This window comes from Cimex lectularius, unplaced genomic scaffold, assembly GCF_000648675.2.
Source record: "Cimex lectularius strain Harlan isolate CLEC.00 unplaced genomic scaffold, Clec_2.1 scaffold3, whole genome shotgun sequence".
NCBI lineage: Eukaryota > Metazoa > Arthropoda > Insecta > Hemiptera > Cimicidae > Cimex > Cimex lectularius.
Genome location: NW_019392688.1, coordinates 4,639,536 through 4,661,409, shown reverse-complemented (window position 1 = coordinate 4,661,409; position 21,874 = coordinate 4,639,536). Strand labels below are relative to the sequence as shown.

Here is a 21,874-nt window from a genome sequence, read left to right as displayed (position 1 = left end):
TTACTGCGTTTGTCGAAGAATTTTTCATTTTGATAGTTTGAAATAGCACGAACTACTTTGTTGAAAAGTAAAAGCAGTGATCCTTCGCATTAATGTAACATTCAGATGTAAATAATCGCACTATGGAACAATTATATGACATTGTGCCCGCATGATTTCACTATCAAGTCGTAATCGTAAGAATTAGTGGATCCTTGTACTAAATTGCTTTAATTATTATTAACTGCAGGCTGGACAAAGCGCGAACACATTCTCGCGTTCGAATCATAAAGAAAGTAAAAGGGCTCAGTCCTACTTTAATGAAATCCGCCCATATGTTCAGAATTATGCACCATGGTAATGGGTTCGACCCGGATTATGCAAGTGGGTTCTCCCAAGAACTGGAGAAAGTGCACGTGAGTCGAATGGAATTTTCAAGATTCTCGGATGTAATTAAAAACGAATGAAGAATGGCTGTAATGATCTATATTGGTGATACTTGTAAGAAGGCTGAAAAGTTACTGAAATTTACTCACACTTTTTGAATTCGATGTGCCAGAGCGAGTGGGACCTGCCTGCAAAGCAAAACAAAACAATTAGAATTTTTAAAAGGGAAAAAACAAACTCGGCATACATATAAAAGAATTATATTTAATTATATTTGGCAGCCTTAGTGTGGCTATCGAGGACATTGAAAAAAATAATTTGCGACCAAGTAGGTTAATAAAAATTTTTGGCAAAAAACAAAATTGATATTCGTTTTTTGCTCTAGAAATAAATAAATAAAATTAATTTAAAACACCCGAAAACAAATTTTTGTAAAATATTTTTTCTCTCGACATTTTTGCCAAATTTTGGTTTTTAAATAACAAAACTGGTGGTAAGTTTAAAACACAACTTTACGGGGTTTTAGAACTCTATAAACATCAGCACTACCACATAACTTACGAGAGATGCAAGGTAAACGTTTGGAAATTTTTTAAAATTTTATTTTTATTGTTTTCATTTATAACGGCATAAAATCTAACCATTGTTGATATAAGCCGAAATAAGAGAAATTCGGCTCTTAAAATCTTCAATAAAGCCGAATTTGGATAGGGTCCTGAATACTTTTTATAGAAAAAGATTTCTTAATATTTTCGTTTATGGTTTCGAGTTTTTCGAAAATTGCAAAAATGCCAATAATTGTGAAACGACTCCACCGATCCACATGTAATATTACAGCGATTTGGAATCCATTAAAATACACGTAATGGCACAAACCTCAGTAAATAAATTGTAAAAATAAAATGGTTTTAAATTTTTTAAGTGGCATACTAGGCATACACTAGAAGAATTGTCCCCCGGTTCATCTAGTCCATGAATTTTCGTATTGATATGAAAATTCGCTTTTCGAAAGTTCGATATTTGAGGGTTTTAAAGAGTCCTATTCGAATGTTTTTCCTGCCAACAAAGGGTCAATAAAGAAATATAATTTAAACATCGTTTACATAAGCTAGAAATAAGACTAATTAATTCAACTTTTTAATAGTGTTTAACGTGGAATTTGGAGAAAATCCAGAGGGGCCATGAATTTTTAAGTGAAACACCGGATACAGAGAAAAGAAAGTCTCCCGGCACTTATTTTTTTATATTGCTATGAAAATTCATATTTAAAAGCTTTAAAGAGTGCTTAAATAGACTACGGTTTTGTATTCGAAAATGTAATTTTTTGACCTACTTTATTGTAAACGTTTTTTAATTTTTTATCTTTTTATGTGTACAATCACATTTTTCAAATCCTGCTTTTCATTTTTTTAATCTCCTGTAAAAAAACAAATCAGTAATATATAATTTTAATACGTTTGAACACACAACGATGGCAGAAAACCATATATATAAAATATTTAAAATATTTTTTAGTAGTTCAAGTGCCCAAATGCATAAAAAGAACACAGACAATTAGGTCCGAATCAACCAAAATTTTTGAGGCTTATTTGTAGCCTATGGTGGGTTACACGATACATTTATATGCTTTTATTTCATATTTCGGACATGTGTGCTGTACGATATTTATCGACCTAGTACATATTACATAAAAACGTTTCATTAAAATTGATGGTCCCACGTAACATACCTATGCTAGGTATCTATGTGATGATATACAGAAAAACTTGGGAATCGGAGATCGTAAATTAAATAAATAAATTTGTAATTATATTATTGAACATTGTTAGAAAAAAGTAAAATTTTGTTTGAATGAATAAAATAATAAGTCATTATACTTGCACTTTAGTTATTTTACTTGCAAGATAAAGTACGTACACCTATCCCATATAATTTATTTGTTAATATTCCTTTTTGCTTAATTATTTTTTGTTAACGGATCGCTAGAGAAAAATGAAATTTGTTGTTGTTGTATTTTTCGATGATAAATAATGTATTATGTACGTAAAAACTTGCTCGAATTTATTTATAAGTTAAAATAAAGTATATCTAAAAATTGTACATGCGTAGTATATATCACTATAATTTCTATCATTTTATTCTGTTACTTATTTACGATGTATGTGCAACTATTTGATGAACCACAACCTGGCAGACGGATTAATGTCCATTGTCTGTTGTAAATTTAATTGCATTAAACAAAAATGTATAAAGTTCAATAATGTACTTCTTTGTTATTAGTATTACTTAAGATCTAATAAAATTGAATCAACATTGATCGGGCTGTTTTGTGCTTTTATTTGTGTCCACCTTCCTGCAATTCTCGACTTATGACTATGAATAAAAAACAAGATATTTTTCAGTATTTTGTAAAAGCAAGTGAAACGTTAGCTTGTAATCTGAATATAAGGTTTTTTCTTAGCTTTTATCCTTAATCTATAAATAACTAATCCTCAAATTTGAACAGGTGACTACACTACGGAAAAACGTTAGATGAACATAATTGTTTTTTCCGTTGGCGTCTTGGAGTGAATGGTTCTATTCATTTAAAATTATTGTAAGAACAATAAATTAAATAATTTATTGAACATATAGGCGAAATGAATTTAAATTGTGATTTGGTTGAGATAAAAAAGTCAGTGTCACGAGCGGGATTCGAACCCACGACCCTCGGCTAAATACGCCGCTACTCTACCACTTGAGCTATCGTGACTTCGATCCACTCGGACAACTCTCCATCTCAACCTATAACCTTTCGAATTTTCTTCCTGTTGGTCATTTTTCAAATGTTGTGTAATCTATTTGATTCTCGGCGACAAATGAAATGGCCACGGAGAGCTTTCGTGAAGACATACATCAGTATAATTATTAAATCCATTACAGTTCGTGGTCCAATTGACCAATTAACTTTTTTCAATTAATTAATCTTTATGAAAGGTATGGGTTGAGATAAACTAAGTCAGTGTCACGAGCAGGATTCTAACCCCCCCCCCCGGGGGTGGAGAGTTTGTGTCCGAGTGGATTGAAGTCACGATAGCTCAAGTGGTCAGTGCAGCGGCGTATTTAGCCGAGGGCCGTGGGTTCGAATCCCGCTCGTGACACTGACTTTTTTATTTCAATCAATACCTTTCATAAAGATTAATTAATTGAAAAAAGTTAATTGGTCAATCGGACCACGAACTGTAATGGATTTAAATTATGAGGTTCCTCTGGTGTGTGTTTGGTCGTTCCAGATCATTTTGCCCTGCCTATCGTAAACGACCAAACTACACGAAATGAGGTTGTCAAATGAGCAAGGATCATTAACAATATTAGATTTTTTTAAACGGTGCTGCCTTGATTTTTTTTTGCGCTCGCTACAGTACCAGTTCATATTCGGGGCAAATAAAAAAACTCGATAAAAAAATAACGGTGCCACGGCTGAAAGAGCCATACGACTGTCAAGAAGGAAAATTGCGCTTCTTCTGAGGAAGACAGTAAACGGGTCGGCGTCCTTAGCCTGCACGAAAATCTGTCGGCGACCTTGCTGCGACCGTGAAGGGCGACCCGCATCCTGCTACGGGGTCGTAGTCGATAAACAACAAGTCGATAACAGCGCACATCAATCCGGTCGATTTTTGTAAAATAGTACGTTAAGCTTTTTCTACATGTGTCAGGCACCTTATCGTCCAGAAAAGATTCATAAAGGATTTTCAGCGGTTCAAGTGGTAGCTGGTCAAATGTAAGGATCGTCTAAGACTCTGTTTATGAAAACAACCGTACTTTGATGAAATAAATTTAGGAAACAGGTTATATAAAAACAGCTGAAAAAACTGATAAACTCAAAATTATATCAGTATCATATCATCGGACAGATGCAGAAAATATAACTCATCATGAACCGTACAGACCGTATGCCGTATGAGGAAATCTCACAAATAATTCTTGTTGCAGACAAAATTAAGCCATTTTAAGCTGGGCAAAGTATGGATTGCTCCTCTACAGGAATGGAAAGAGGTATTTGAAGCACGTTTAATAATTGAAATGTCGGATGTACATTGTGATGTCACTAATGCAAGAATGATCTCTACGAAAGTAAAACTGGTATTTATTTTTGCTCTTAATTAACAGAAATGGGCCACTTTCTTCCACGGTGGGCTAAATAACGAGGCGCCCGGGCTGACTAATCGAGGATGTCAATTTTACAAAGGGCTTTCACTTTTCCGCTTTCTTGGGAATGGCAAAAATCCGTTTTTCTGGACCCGTTATGTCCGAACTGCCCTTGATTATTTGAATTTTTGGACTTTCACTTGTTGTCACTCGGAAATGTCTAGAAGAGGGTCCAAGAAGTCTTTGGCTGAAGAAATTTTCCCACATCATTTCGCCTATTTCGGAATTTTAAAACTAAGTAACGAGAAAGAGAAATAATTTTTAATCATTATATTATATCAAACTTTACGTAGTCGACATCGTATCGACATTTAAAATCAAAAAACATTCCAAAGATGGTAAAGTCGAAAAATAAAATATCTTTAAATATCAATGCAAATAACTAATAAAGTCATATTAGTGTGAATTTAAATGTCATCATAATGCTTTCAAACATTATAAATATTGTATATTAGGTGTATCTGAAAGTAACGACGTTCTATTGTTAACACCATCATTCCATTGTTTTTTTTATAACATGGTCGCTAATTAATCCATGAGATATTCTTTTCTTTTATTCCCGACTTCCTGCCACCTTTCAGGCTCATTACGACATCTTCGAAAAACATTTCCGACTTGGATCAAAAATCCCTCTAATGAAGTGTTTCAGCTTTGAACCCCCGCCCACCAAAAAAGGACTAAAATAATATCGCAGGAACTTCGTGTTGTTTGAGATATAGGTTCTAAAAAATAAGCCTGTGGTAAAATAATTTCACCTCCAAATCCCACCATCTTCTTTCGGCGAAGTCCGCCCTTTAAAGTACTGTTCGTTGTTATTCCCGACTCGCTTTTCATCCCTTATCTATAAATCTCTCAGAAATATTTTGTAATTCAATTATTTCATACGCAAATAAGTGAACTAGTGTAAACAAAAGGTTGAAGGCTCAAAATTTGTGACACCTTGCAAAACAAAGGTAACTTAGGTCTTCCCTGAGTGTACATTTGCATTCTAACAAAGTACCTTTTTAAAACATGATACATAAAACTATCTAAAAAAAGATAACTTATCTGAGAATGTGTGGTGTTTAGTGACCGTTAATTAATAATTATTTGGAGATCGTGAGATGCGGTCGGGTGTGACGAAGGTTTATAAAAAACATTTTCTTTATCGTGCCAACGTTTCGATCTTTATTGAGATCATCTTCAGGGCCTGGGATTTATAAACATTTCTGAGAATGAATTTTTTTTTTTTTATTATCTAGCTCGTAGTTGTTCTATACAGACTGTAGCAAAAATTTTAAAATCGAAATCTTCCACGCCTAGTAGGAAGAACTTTGTTTACTTAACCCAATGAATAATTTAATAAACTTTATTGATAAATAAACTTTATATAAAAAATGAATCGTTTTAGATATTGTAGCTTGTAGCAAGTAAATCCGTAAGGAAAATTTAGTTCTAAGAAAGGTTTCGCAACTTTTCTGCTTTATTTGAACTTCGCCCTTTAAAAAACTTGTAGTAAATTTTCATTCGGGTCCAAAACAGGTTGGGCAATTTTATCATTTTACATTACTGAAATCGAAATTTTGATACCACATTTTGTTTAATATGACATTTATTGCAGTGTCAGAAAAGGGAAGTTCTTCCAACTATTATATGGATTTTTGATTGTTTGTTTGTATGTTATTATTTTTATTGTTATGTTTAAAACTGCTCACCCCGATAGACAAGAATAAGTGGCTTTTTTGTTTTTGGGTTAAAGAAAAGAGAAATTGACTCCCTCTGATATACATCGTCATTATATATTCTAAAATATAATTCTTATGGAAAAACTTTAATTTGTGGTTATTTGTAGGTCGTGAGATGCGGTCTGGTGTGGCGTAGGGTTTAGAAAAACATTTTCTTTATCGTGCCAACGTTTCGATCTTTATTGAGAGCATCTTCAGAGGGATTTATAAACATATCTGAGAATGAATGTTCTTTACATTTTATTATCGAGCTCGTAGTTGTTCTATACAGACTGCAGGAAAAATTTTAAAATCGAAAACTTCCACGCCTAGTAGGAAGATTGATAAATAAACATCCAGTTTTCACTTTTGGTAGGCATTCTCTTTTGAAAAGTAAAATGAAATATTACGCAACTCTCTAATATTTTCTCTGGCTGGAAAGGCCTTTAACGAAATGGCCCTAGAGAAAGATAGACCCCGCCATTATTTTAAATAGTGAACCGCTTCGATGCGCACCCGCATCTTAAAGAGGCCGTGCGCTTTGTTCGGATCCGGCGCTTGATACATACATCGGGACTTAGCTATAATCCTTGAATTTCCGCCGATCTGACCCAAATACTTGACAAACGTTGACTTTATCCTCGAGTTTAGTTACCTTCGTTTATGTTTATAACAGATGGGTTTTTTTCATAGATATTAACATTCGTGACCTTAGAATTTGAATTAAACTCTTTGACTTTAATCTTGCATAAACACTCGAATGACCATTTTTCACATTTCAATCCAGAATCTATTTGTGCTATGCTTCGCTCGTACAATTTTTCTTATATCGCATTTAAAGTGGGAAATCAGTTTATGTGCACTGCACGTCCTTCTTTTTAACTTTTTACAAACATTTCGGTTCTGAAATAAACTTAAAAAGTTTCTTTGAAACTGAATTAAGAGCAATATCTGTACAAATAAACATTTCTAAATTGTAAATAAATAGAATAAATCTATGAAAATTCACTAATTTCGTGGTCCGCTTGACCAATTTGAATGTATCTATGAAAATATTACATAACTAAAACATATTTAACATAGGGCGTCAATAAACATTTGTAATAATAGACCGGGGTTCGTTGATCTTTTCTAGCCTACGTGACCGTCTTGTCCGATGGTTCACCCAGACGTTCGAAGTCAAATTATGTAATTGTGACCTAGAGTAGCCGGCAAGATCAGGTTTTATCCTGTTGGGGCTTAACGAGGAGAGAAAGCTGTGTTAAGTAAGTAGCTTAAATGGCCTTTTGTCTTTTAGGCGTTTTTTTGAAAAATATTCCAATATCGAAATGAATTCAAGTGAAGATGAAATTGATTCTTGATGGGCAAATTCCCGACGATTTACACTACGAAATGGTAACGGTGTCACAGCTTGTTAGATTTCACAATTATACATGATTCATATTCTTCTAATCGGGAATGTTGTCTGAATAACGAAAAAACTTTCCAATAAAAATCTGAATCAATTTAAAAAACCACGCAATATAAATTAAAAGACATTTAATTTAATGGAAATAAAGAAGGACATCTAATATTTTATAGAAATGATAAATGATGGAGTGAGTGTGGTGTTCAATCCTTTTTAAAAAGATAGCTCCTACTCACAGTAAGTTGTTTTGCAACGATCCGGATTTCGAGCCCTTTAGCTCAACATCAGATTGAAGGACTTCTACAAACTGATGATGAGTTAAAGGGCTCGAAATCCGGTTCGTTGCAGAACAACTTACTGTGAGTAGGAACTATATTTTCAAAAGGATTGTAATATTTTATGATTTGTTAAATGTAATTTTAACATTTTTTTAATCTTAACGATCATTTTTCGCCTGCTTCACTCTGTCGGTCTGTCAGACGCGTTCCGCATCTCGCCATCTTCAGTGTATGGTCCGAGGCCAAAATTATAAACACGAAGAAATCTCGTTAATAATTTTATATTGAAAAACGATCAAGGAGAAGGCCAATTGGACAAAAAAACTCAGGACCCTGAGAAAGAATGGAATGGCCGTTTGGTCTTGTTCTCTGTAAATTCAATTTTTATTTTCAATATACACGAGGCATATATTTCCAAATAAAAGAACAGATGTTAATATTTGTTAACCATTTAAATAATTAATTTAAGTTGCAAAGTCCTGATGAAGTGGGTTTATTGCTCGCAAGGTCGTCAAAGAAACTGATTTCCAATTGGCCAAAACCTTGATCATTTTTTAATATAAACTTATAATTATATCAAATATTAAGTTAATAGAAAATACTGTAAAAATGCGAGTGTCATGAATTAATTAGTTTTTCAACGGAATCAATTAACAATATATGAAGCTCTCGTGTGATTTTTGTTTTGAAAAGTTAATCTATTTAAATTGACAATTCTGGAAGTACGCCTCAGTTTTTCAAGCTAAAGTACATACAATTTTCATAGTGAATATTTAAAGAGATCATACTGATAAAAAATGTCTCATCCAAAGTAGTCGGTGAATGCATCCGAAATGACCTTACAAAATCTTGGCTGCCATAGCGCAAAGGAATTCTGGGTAATAAGCAAGCAGACAAACTGGCAAGAGGGAGATCAACTATCGACCTAGAACCTATAATGTTGATAACATCAAACATAGATTCGTCATCATGGGTCCACAGAAAACCAAATCCAAAGATGCCAGACATAGTAAACCCTGGTTAAAGAACCTCGTCAAAACTGGCAAACACGTTGCTACAGTTAAACAGGGTAAAACTCAGAGGAGGCATAGGGTACCTGCCAACTGCATCTAAGAAAACACCTACCCAACATGGGTATACTCAACGATAACCAAATATGTAGTCGAATAAATACTACCAATAACCTATCAATCCTTGTGCTATCGAAAATCTTAAAAAGGTTACACTGACACAAAAAGCATCGCGACACATGCACAGACAGCGAATGTATACAAAATCTCGAAGACCTGGGCAAACACAACAACCGGACAATATCTTATGCGCCAGGATTCCAAGAAATTACCCTGTTATTATATGCCCTGAACTTATACAGAGGAAACAAGGACAATACAGAATCCTCTGTTTCTGAATAGGTCCACAAATCAAAAGGTGGACGAACTCCAAAAGTGCCAGACCCAGTAAATTCATGATTAAAGAATCCTACCTCCGTTTGAGAGGATAAAGAGGGAAGGGGTGGATAGAAGAGATGAGATGGCCGTTCAAGCGCCGAACGAGTCAACACCATCCCGACCAGTCATCTCGAGGGACGAATCCGAGGTAGTGTGACCGCACGGAACCTCGGATTAAAGCTGTTCATTCTCAGATACCCTTCTCCACATGGGTGAATTCAAGGGGAGAGGTGATCAGCCTCTCCCCTATGGGTAACGGGTGTCAACGGGTATTCACAGGCCAGCCCTCACGTGCTGCACCCACTCCTTCTCGAAAGATCATCCGTCCCAGTTGGTATTTACTACTGTTGGTCCGTCAACGGCCGTGCTCAGGGGCTTCGTAGGCCGACCATCTCGGACCACTCCACTCCCAAAACCCAGCCGCCCTAGTCAGTAATAAGTCTGGACAATCAAATGATTTTTTTTTCTGTTAACGTTTCAAAAAAGGTTAAAACCTAATTATTGAAAAATTGTTGTATATTTTATCATATCGATTTTTGAGCCCAGAAGAATTAAATCAGACTCCACTCATAAATTTATTAATTTTCTTTTAATAATGTCGAAATTTTACTTCATTTCATTTCAACCTGTCAATCTACCAGTTTTTGTATTTGCCGTAAAAAGTTAGGATTTACTGTGCTAAAAATTGCACAAGTTTAGGACGATTCAAGTTCAGTGCATGTACAAAAAATTTCTAAGAAGTTTAAAGCTTATGTAATTTATTTTGAATATAGATTCAGAATTTTTTAAATTAATTAATCTTTATTTAAGGTATTGGTTGAAATGAAAAAGTTAGTCACGAGCGGGATTCGAACCCACGACCTTCGGCTCAATACGCCTCTGCTGTTACCACTTGAGCTATCGAACTTTTTCATTTCAACCACTACCTTAAATAAAGATTAATTGGTTAGACGAAGTTATTTGGTCAATTGGACCACGAAATATAATGGATATATTCAGAATATTAATCAGGAAGTAAAAATTGTCAACCTGTTGATAAATTTCACAGGACAGTGACTAAAACGACTAATTATATCGGATAACTAAAAAATGTTTGCGCAACCCGTAAAACTAATTGGGAGATAAATTTCCAACGAAAAAGATTACAAAACAGATAGTTTAAAAAATGACACTGAGACTTTTTCACGGTTATTTTCAATTATAAATACAGGAGTATACACGATAATTTTACCATTTGACTTCCGAAAAAAAAAAAAACAACTGGAGGGACGTGTTTGTATTTGCGTTGTTTTTTAATGTATAGATACATGTGGAGCGAGGCCGGTCGGCCGGTATAACTTCATTGACTTTGGAACGTCGTCGGATCGGCCGTTAACGAATCGTTTTCACCTAAGGAAGGTCGACTTTGGAAGTCGTGGAAATCCAAACGGGGCTCTCTCATAAATATGATGACATAATATGGAAAAGAGAAGGCTGGAGGTGGTTCCCATAGGTCTTAAAATGGCCGCGACCGGTCTTCCGCCGGTACGATCTACGGCAGCATGTAACAGCATACCTTCCGGATCCGTCGCCGTTACGTCGTGTATTAATACGTTACGTATTACGTTCGATTGTCTGCTACAGACACTCAGCAGAAAACAAGAACGAAAACGGGTTAAAGGTTCGCGAATCATTTATAATGTACTATCGTCTTCGCTGATCTATGCCAATCACACAACGGTAAAGGATCCATCATTTCTATATCATTGTCCATTAGAAAGTAGCAAATATAGACACATTAAAATCATTTCTGTTATACAGGAAGAGTTAACATTCAACTACCCGATGGGTGTCGCGGAAGAGCGGACAGAACAGCTTTAAAACACTTTTTTCCAAATGTCTCACAAAAGCCAATGTGCTATCCGGGATTCGAACCCAGAACCGCTTGCGTGTCAAATAGTTTCTGACGCCTTAAGCACTTGGACCGCGGCCACCGAAATAAGCAAATCTTTATGAATCTGATCTCTGGAGTCATTTTTCAGTTGAATAAAAATGCTGATTTTCTTTTCTTCAAAAGACAGAAGTTTTATACTACTGACTTCTTCAGGGCTCACATTCAAAACACTCTAATTAATTGATAATTGGTCTTAAAATGGTTCGCATTTCGTTTTTATTTAGGTTCAGTTGTTGAAAGTTTAAATAAAGGCAAAAATGCTGAAACTTATTCACTTGTATAGACAGTCAATAATTGAATAATAAATGTATGTTAAGAACAAAAATAATAAAACAGTTCGGTATTGACAGGTGTAAAGTGTGAAGGTCTCTTACTTCTTGATCTTACTCATTATGAATACAAAATAAATTACAAATATATATAAAACATAACAATTGAATTCAATTTGGTTAAAGGACGATTCATATGGTTTTTGGGTTGGATAAATTTATTCAGTGTGAACATTTTCACGTTATTGGTGAATGTGAATTGGTTGAGTTAGGTTAGATGGTTTGGATAGGTAGGGTTAGGATTAAAAGGGTGAGGAACGGAATAGGTTAGTTCCAATTAGGCTTTTTAGCTTGACAAAACGTCGAATTTTAGACCGCATCACTGATCAAAAATCACCCCTCTTACAATTTCAGTCGCAGTTTTACCGAAATCGTTTTAAACTGTAGAAAACATGGTTGAAAAGGTATAAACTCTCGTAACCTATTAGTTTATTGTCTTATGTCAAAGGTATTCGGTAGACTAGTAATGACAAAAATTTTAAACCCTTTTTAAAACAGGATTGAACACCGCACTAACTCCATCATTCATCATTTCTAAAAAATTTAAATACTTGCAATTTGTTATCTTGAGAATTAAATTTCAGGTCATCGATGTCCATTATTTCACCTGGTGGCAGATTTGATACTGGTTAGCTAATAACAAAATATCCGACTGCAGCTCTTCATTAACACAGAAAGGTCATAAGGTGGTTTGATGGTCTATTGTACAAATAAACCCTAATTTTATTGACACACTTTCTAAAATAATGCAAATCCATTTCTTATTTTAGAAAAAGATAGTCAAAGAAAATCTTAACAACCGTTAAAGTGCGCTAGGAATCATCCTGTATTTAGTTCACTCCAGTGATTCAGTTATCTTCCTGAGAGTGACTCAATCAAAACTTGATGATAAAGCAGCTATTTTTAAGAGAAAATTGTGTAAGACGAAGAATGAAACGTTTTATGCAGTCGAATAGTCAGGTGTAAAAATAGAGAAAAACCAGTTAAACTACCACTGCAATATCACTAATGTGACCATCATTTCAACGAGTTGCCTGTTGCTGATGGTTTATGGCTGGATAAAAAATAAGCTAAAAATAATAAGGTTAGCAAGATCACAACTGCAGGTTGCAACTTTATGTAAATGTTAAAACATGTCTTGACAGGCTCTTCCTTATAAAATGACCGATTTCTGTTTCCGGGTGAATCTCGATATAACTGAAGTCAGAGAGACAGCCAACCGGTGCCCAATTATTTTATTAATGATATGCATGGTTCTGTATAAACTAAACTACTTTTAAAAAGAAAACCTCTGGAAAACTTCATGCTACTCGTAGTTTTGACTGCTGAAAGTAACTGGGTCATTATTTATCAGCAATCGACGAAATGGAAGAGGCTCATCAGTCAAACTTGGATTTGGAAAAGCTCGAATGTCTTATTCAATGGATGGAAAATGGATTGCCGGATGACCCTCAGCCTACCCAGTTTCAGCTAAAATGGTGTAAAGGGATGTAAAAAGTCCTTCAGATTTCTTTTTCCGCATAAAAACGAAAAGTTTAACATACTATGTACTTCCATGAACTAAATAAAACGAAACTGTTTTTTATTTAATAAGTGATTAACTGTTTTCCTGTCGCAGGCCGGTCTTGACCCAAGCCTGATGGCCTTTGAAGTGTGGAGACCGAGACCCCTTTACCCTAATTCAAAAGCCTACTTTGGTCAATCGTCATATCCTGAAATTTATCGGTTTGGCCGTTTTTTGACGGCCTTATCATCGATTTTATATATAAATATTTCAATCATATTGTTGTATTCCAAGGTTTTTTTAAGTTTAGATGATAAATGGGGAAAAGAAGACTCAAGTATTCCGTGGCATAAATATTTATCTATTCTGTCGTTCGGGCTCATTGGCCCATCATAAGCAGCCCCAATGGGCCCATGCCCTACTAGGAATCTCCCTAGAACGGACGATTTTAAATATACAACTATGGCTGGATAGACCGATCGCCTTTACAGCGTGGAGATCAAGACCCCTTTATCCTTACTCACCAACTTTCTTGGGTCAATTGTCAAACTCTGAAAATGATCGGTATGGTCGTTTCTTCATGGTTATATTATGGCACCTATGTTTTATATACAATTTAAATAAATAATCTGCCATTTATTAGCCATTCATAATAAAAATTATTAATTCATCCTTAGATTTGAAGAAATGTAATTAATCACTTTTCATTCATGTAGACCACAGGATTTTGAAATGAACATGGAAGGTTTTATGTATTTAGGCAGTATATGAGTTGTTTCCGATGTGACAAAAACGTTTGTGTGTGTGTCTAGTAATTTTAGATTTTCGATTCTACTCTTTATGTCACTACATCGTCCACCAAACGATAAACAACTAATTTCGACACTATCGATTGTCTAGTTTGAAACCTGGAAGAGCAACAATGATTGCCGGCTTCCCTCAGAATATTTGCAAATGACAAATATTGTGCCACATTGCATAATGTATATATTTGAACAGGTGGTAATAAATAATTTTTAAAAAAAATTTGAATCGGATGAACTGCCTTTTGTTCCGATTTCGGACAAGGCCGTTTCAAAAATCAAGGGGGAAAAACAATTTTGAAGATGTACGGTTGTGCAATAACTGGCTCACATTAGACCTAATCCCAGGCGTCCTTTGCTTTATTCAGGTTATGCGGATACGTATAATTACAAAAGGGGTTCAATAAAAAAAAAAATCAAATCAAGTCTGGTACAAGGCAGTAGTTAAATAATTGATTTCATGCCACCTCTGAAAAAAAACTTGTTTTCTAAAACGGAAATGTATAATTATTTCGTCTAGTCAACAACTATTTAAAACAAAAATATATAATGTACATATAATCTTCTTAAAAACAATTATCTGTACGCCTGAAATTATGTATTGATTCTTGATGGCGAGGCAGTTGTATGCATGTCGTTTATAGAGCCATCATATTTAGAACTAACCACACATAAAATAACATTATAATAAATAAAAATTAATTAATTAATTAAATAAAAACCTTGCCTTATTTTTTAATTATTAATATTTAATCACACATTTCGTTATTGTATACATTTTATACATACTCACTGCAAAATAATTGTTTTCTGTACCGTTTCTTTAATTTGATAATTATTTACTATGTGTTCATTATTAGTGTACGTTAATCGATAATTAGTCAGAAATCGTGAGATGCGGTCTGTTGTACGATTTCTGAATAATTATTTACTATTATAATATTTCTCTTTTCTTATTAGAACATTAGACATTACTTTGTATATTAAATCCATTATGTTTAGTGGTATGATTGAGCAAATTATTTCTTTCAATTAATTATTCTTTTTATGTAAGGTCTTCGTTGAGATGAAAAAATCAGGGCTGGTTGATTTTTATTATTCCAATTTTATTATATGTAACGCCGAAGTGAGAGTACAACGAGGTAAAGTTAGGGTTAGGTTTAGAGATGGGTTAGGTAATAATTAGGGATGGGTTAAAAATTTGATTTTCTTTTATCTTATAATTATTATTCGATGCAAAAAAGCAATGTAAGTCAACTTGCCTGACGGACTACTGTCTGTGCTTAAGCGTTAACATTTTTATAAATAGTATATTTAATCAATCAATTAATTATTCTTTTTAAGTAAGGTCTTGGTTGAGATAAAAAAGTCAGTGTGACGAGCGGGATTCGAACCCACGACCTTCAGCTAAATACGTCGCTACTCTACCACTTGAGCTATCGTGACTTCGATCCTCTCGACACCAACTCTCCATCTCAACTTACAACCGTTCGAATTTTCCCACTTTTTGCCATTTTCAAATATACTTCAAATTTATTTAGAAATCGTGAGATGCGGTCTGGTGTGATGTAGGTTTCTGAAAAAAATTTCTTTATCGTGCCAACATTTCGATCTTTATTGAGAACATCTTCAGGGCCTGGGATTTACAAACATTGTTTACATATTACAATTACATTTTGGATGTAGAAAACTGAATTTATACAATGCAAAATATATTTTTTTATATATTCGATCAAAGTATTTCTACTCACTCAAAGTGTTTGTCTTCTGTGTAAATGTGCCATTCTTGGCACGATAAAGAAAATGTTTTTCTGAAACCTACATCACACCAGACCGCATCTCACGATTTCTAAATAAATATCGATTAACGGTCACTAATCACCACACATTTGTACTTCAAATGTTCAAATGTACGATAGCTCAAGTGGTAGAGTAGCAGCGTATTTAGCCGTACGTCGTGGGTTCGAATCCCGCTCGTCACACTGACTTTTTCATCTCAACCAAGGCTTTACATAAAAAAAATTAATTGAACTTTGTATGTTATTCAATTTTTTTATATTAAAGGTTTAATGTATTTTTATTGTTTTATACTATTTTTATTTGTCTTACTTTTTAATTATTATTATTATCTAAGGTAATTACACATTTTGCTATTATATAAATATCTTTATTGCTCATTGCAAATGTTTTGTTCCTTAAATTTTAATAATTGCTTACTATTGTATACGTAGTTACTATTTATATTTTCTCTTAGTGAATATTCTTTCTTTTTTAATGGTAAACTATCGCTGATGGCATTAGTCATGCCATTATACTTTGTGCACCATTCAAAATGTATTCTGTATATTCTCTTTTTTTTTAATTAAAAAAGTATTTCAATTAGTCAATGCTTTGATTACAATGGAACAGTTTTATCGAGGTGCAATTAGAACATTTAAGAAGACTAATTTATGACGTTTTAACGATAACAATAAACCATAAACATCGGCAAAAAAAATAAAATGTTTTTCTAAAATACTTCATTCCTGACTGCTCCTCGCCACTTCAACAAATTTAATGATTACTTCGATGAAATTATCCTAAGTAATTACCGGAAATTATATCCCCAAATCTGATAAATGCTAATAACTTATATTTGGGCGTAACTGGGGGGGGGTATATAACGGGTTAAACTTGAGCACTAAATACCAAGCTAACAATTAAAGGTATATAATTTTACTTAAATTAATAATTGTATTTATTGTATTTAGAATCGTTTTGTATACTAAGTTTATGCCGATAGTAAAATCACAGGTTTTTTTTTTTTTTTTTTTTTTTTTTTTTTTAAATTTTGACCTCGCTCTGCCAAATGTGATAATTATAAACGCGGCATAACCATCCCTGACACGGCGCTCATCACTGTAAGGTAAAGGTCCCGGGTTCGAATCCAGCGGCCCTGCATTCGAACCCGACATACTTACAAATGGGCTTTTTTTCAAAAACACCGGCACCCTGAGGGTTTATATGACCTCTGCTGTTGCGAACCCTCGTAAAAAAAAAAAAAAATTCCATAGATTTGATTTGAATGGGAAGAAAAACCCTAAGCATTGGATAAAATTACCAGGTAGAGGCAACCTAAGAGATAATAAATAAGACATCTGTGAAAAAATGAAGGGGAAGGTACTCTTCTGTCTATGCAGGGAGAATTTGAGGAAAATTGTAGGCCTGAGTTGCTGGACTTTGCCCTGTTAACTATCACATAAAGAAGATTGCAAAGGAGATACAGAAACAGCCGAATCTGTCAGGAGGAACCAGAGACATCGGCACATATCCTTTGTGAATGTGAAGTATTAGCTCGGCTAAGGTACAACCACTTCGGTAAGGCAATTCTCATACCAAAAGAGGAGCGGGAAGTGACACCGAAAAAAGAGCTTAGTCTGATAGGAAAAAATGCACTTTCCAAGGTAAGGCAATCATTTATGGGGTTCTACTATAGGTCTAAATTTATCACGGTGGAGGAAAGGATTTTTAAAAACCTTAAGCAACCCCAAAACTCCAAAAATACATTATTTTAATTATAATATTAATACTTTTATTTATTGAATTTAAGACCGTTTTGTGGACTAAGTTTATCCTAGTAAAATTTCTGTTTTCTCACTTTTTGACATTATGCCTAATCCGCCCTTGCCATTCTAAATATGGGCTGTTTGTAAAAGTGGCATGGAAAACTAGACTTTCTTTTCAACTTGGGATGGAATTTTCCATAAATTTCAATTTGGCGCGCATTCAAATTTGATTTTATTTGTGGGTGGAGGTCGACTTGGCCAAACATTTGTCTATTTGGTGTTTCTTCAGCTGCGGCCGAGGGACCAACCTCTGCCAGTTAAACTCGTATAAATCACAAGGATATAATTAACAATGAGTGGGTCAAGATAAGAAATAAATAATTAACAACGGACTGTTTTAATGTGAATTATGATATGTTAAAGGGAACAGGACAGGAAATCGGGATTTTCACCTAGCTGACCCACATTTGACCGGTTTTGCTATGCCCATCCCAGGTATTTTTTTAATTGAGGTCTTTGCATGAATAAAATCGTTGAAAGGCCGTCAAATAATTTTTGATTTTATCGTAGGTCAAGGGAAAAATGATTATTCTTTGTACTTTACAGTCCACCGTCTTCATATTTCTTCAGTTTCAAAAGGGTTTAATTCAAAAGTTAGACATAAAACACGACCGTCATTTTTTGTGAGACCTATCGTTTTCTTTATGACAAAGTGTGAGATTTGGGTAGGCGAGGGAGCACAATTTTCTTTCAATGCTGGAAAGAACCAAACATAAAAAGGTAAGTCTTTGTCATGTCATTAAAACAAAATACTTTGACAACGAGAATACAAGCAGAAAAATCGAAGTAAAATAAACTTAAGCTGGTGGGTTTTCATTAAAAACCGAAAAGTTGGATAAAATAAAGATCGTCTGAAGAAGTCTTGCAGTTATCAATCTTTGGTTGATTGTTATCAACAACAAATGTAAATCATTACAAATTTAAGGACTCAATATGTCTCATAATTTACAATTAATTAACGTTTTTAGTTGAGATAAAAAAGTTAATGGCACGAGCGGGATTCGAACCCACGACCTTCGGCTAGATACGCCGCTGCTCTACCACTTGAGCTATCGTGACCTCGATCCACTCGGACACCATTAATTAATTTTAAGATATTACTTGGTCAAGCGGACCACGAAACTAGTGAATTTAATAAGTTTAAAATGAAGTATACCTTCACTAAAGCTCTCCGTGGCCATTTCATTTGTTGCCGAGAATCAAATAGATTACACGACAATTGAAAAATGGCAAAAAGGAGGGAAAATTCAAAAGGTGGGGTTGAGATAGGAAGTTGGTGTCCGAGTGGATCGAGGTCAAGATAGCTGAAGTGGTAGAGCAGCGGCGTATCTAGCCGAAGGTCGTGGGTTCGAATCCCGCTCGTGCCATTAACTTTTTTATCTCAACTAAAAACCTTAATTAATTGTAAGATATTACTTGGTCAAGCGGACCACGATACTAGGGAATTTCTCATATTGCCCAGTTTTATTATTAAAATGAAAAAAGGATTGTGAAAAATGGCCAAACAGAATGGCCAAATCAAATGTTTGATCTTTCAGCGTTTTTATGATCATCAACACGACTATAAAATTTTTGAATAATACATTAAATTTCTCATTCAGTTAAATTAGAAAAATAATTATTAGTATAAATAATAATTTGTACTAGATGTACTAGATAACTAAAAGAATGCCAATAGTTCCATTCTGTTTTCCTTTCATCACAATTTTCACCTAGTATCCGGTTTATTTGTTAAAATACATCAAATGTTTTCTGGAGCTCAAATAAATTAGACAAAACCTTGTGTTTATCTGTTTTAAAATCTCCTACCTCTCATCAAAAATAATTTAATTAAATGTTTTATATGAAAAGTACAGTTTGTACAGTTTAACCCGAAGTCAAAAAACACTCACGAAAGTTTCGATCTGTTACCTCTCTTATTGCGAACAAGTTTTGAGGAAATCCAAACGCACCAATTCACATTAACAACTAGGACTGACGCATTGAAAAATCACTTTGTACAAGTGTCATTGTGACCAGTTTGCAAGTCTTCTGACAGCTGTCAATGTTTGTATAACATTGTTTTGCATATATCGAATAAATGCTAATGAGAATGTAAAGAGTTTTTTCTGTACTGTCGATTAAAAAAAATTGTGATATAAAGTCTTAATTTAACGTTCGTTCATTTATTGCCAGACGTATTGAATAAAAATTGAGATAAATATTATTTTTCACTGCAAGGTAAATTTATTATTTTTAATATGAAAGCTGGTCGACTTTTGAATTTTGCTTGTTAATTTTCATCCGTCTTTTTTTCGACCCGCCTACTCGCTGTTTTCGATTTCAGCGGCATTTTTCTCTTCCAAAATGCTCCGTAGGACAGTTTAGAAATGATTCTATAGAATTTATAATGGCGTGAAGTCGTCGGACCGGTATACAAAGTGGATAGGCACACAAACGCTCAAATGGGGTCTAAAATAATTCATAAAAGTTGAATCTAAAATCAATAGTTTGCTGGTAGAATTAATAAATTATTTTCAAGTTTACATTCCTGCCCAAAAATATGTAGATATTTGTATGATATTTATTAAATAAATCTAATCACTTCTCCTGATTATTTTTTTTTTGTTCAAAACTTTTCCAACTCTTGACGCCAACCAACTTGGAAACCCTTCGTGTTTATTTAGGGTTCCAATCTTCGTATAGGCCATTAGACATGTGAAAAAAGAAGACTAATTTCTGGGTTCACCGAGCTTTCGCCAGCTTATTATAAATTAAAATAAATATAGAGTAATATAAATAATTTCCAAAGAAAAGCGATTAACATGGAAAACTATTGTAAAAGCGTTTTGGGCTTAAGGTTATGGAGCACATGGCCAGCATATTACATTTTTGACGGTGTATGCTGCCACAATAGTTTTCCATTTTAATCGCTTTTCTTCATTCTTGGGAAGGTATGTGTAACAATTTATTATTGGGTTGTCCGGAAAATAATGCAGGATTTTAAGTTTTCAATAAAAAAAATCTATATAAAATATTCTGTTTACGTTTACAGGATTACTCATTTGTATGAATGTCAACACTTATTAATCCTCTTCCAAATGATATTGNTATTTTGATTAAAGAACATTGCTTTAAAGTAACTAGTTTCTTTTTTTTTGTTTAATACCAAAATCCTGCATTATTTTCCGGACAACCCAATACTTTTATTGTATGCTACTGTATATTTTTTTTTATTTGTAATAAAATAGGCACTGATGTGACCAGGCTGCATCTCACGATTTCGGAATAATAGGCACTGATGATGGCACTATAAGGTGGCGAAAGCTCGGTGAACCCAGCAATTAGTCTTCTTTTTTATCACATGACTTTTTTTTTCTTTTTTTTTTTTAACGAGGGTTTGCAACAGCAGAGGTTATATCAACCCTCTGGGTGAGAGTGTTTTTGAATGCAGGGCCGCTGGATTCGAACCCGAGACTTTTATCGGATTGTGGGGAATGGAGTAATCGTATTTGTGTGTTAGTGTGATTTTGTATTTTACTATGAAAACGTCTGTAATATGTTTTGATGAATGTGAAGATCTCTGTGAAGTGTGTTGTTATTTATTTGTGTACTATGTTATTGTCTAAAAGGGCCAGAAACAATTGGCCTTAAAATTTTGGATTGAAAACTTTGTAATCTTTGAATGTTGGAATATTTCCATCAGATTGGCTGTACATCCAAAAAGGTTTGAGTAGGTGTGTGTATATGAAAAGTTTTGGTTTTAATGGCAATTTTGATTGTCGGTTGAGTAGGTAATAAAGAATTTTAAATCGTTTGTCGAATGACTTTTTTTTAAATCGTGTATGTGAATTCCAAGTTAGTCTTCTATCAAATGTAAGTCCTAAATAATTAACTTCATCGGATTAAGGAACAGGTTCATTGTATAAGTCTAGGACAAGTCGCACGGCGGTGTGTAAATGTGATATGTTGAGACTTCGAGGGGTCAGACTTGATTTTCCAAATATTACTTAATTTTTTAAATTATATGTGATGTAACATAAGTGCTTGTATTACAAGCTTGTGTAGAAGAGGGATGACTCGTTAATATTGAGGTGTCATTTGCGTATGTCACGGTAAGCACTCATTTGTGGGTATGTCAGCAGTAAAAATGGGGTACAACAGTGGAGGGAGTACTGAAATTTGTCACTCTGTCAAGTTGACGAGTAGTGGAATGATGGGTTCGAAAGCCAAGTTGATGGCCTGGTAAGATGTTGTTTGAAGTAGCAATATCCATCTCTAAGTTGCAAGCATATATATATATATATATATGCGGCGTATCTAGCCGAAG

At 34.1% G+C, this 21,874-nt stretch overlaps 1 protein-coding gene and 1 long non-coding RNA gene across 4 annotated transcripts in view; one reads left to right on the top strand and one right to left on the bottom strand.

The window, feature by feature from the left end:
• Positions 1 to 21,874, bottom strand: part of LOC106662129 (patched domain-containing protein 3) — a 166,046-nt gene that overhangs the window by 52,671 nt on the left and 91,501 nt on the right. Inside the window, exons 1-2 of one of the 2 annotated variants that reach the window (XM_024225825.1) lie at positions 19,477 to 19,496; positions 516 to 554 (exon numbers count right to left, since the gene is read on the bottom strand). The gene's annotated coding sequence lies outside the window, so the exon portion shown is untranslated. Of the gene's footprint in view, positions 1 to 515; positions 555 to 19,476; positions 19,497 to 21,874 lie in introns of those variants that run through there. The other variant, XM_014385944.2, reaches the window with a different exon arrangement.
• Positions 4,245 to 13,217, top strand: LOC106662132. Of its 2 annotated transcripts, XR_001339835.2 has the most exons (4): positions 4,245 to 4,488; positions 12,238 to 12,339; positions 12,424 to 12,737; positions 12,799 to 13,217. It is a non-coding gene; the product is annotated as an uncharacterized LOC106662132 (long non-coding RNA). The 2 variants fall into 2 exon arrangements; XR_002910033.1 differs by having other exon boundaries at positions 12,424 to 13,217.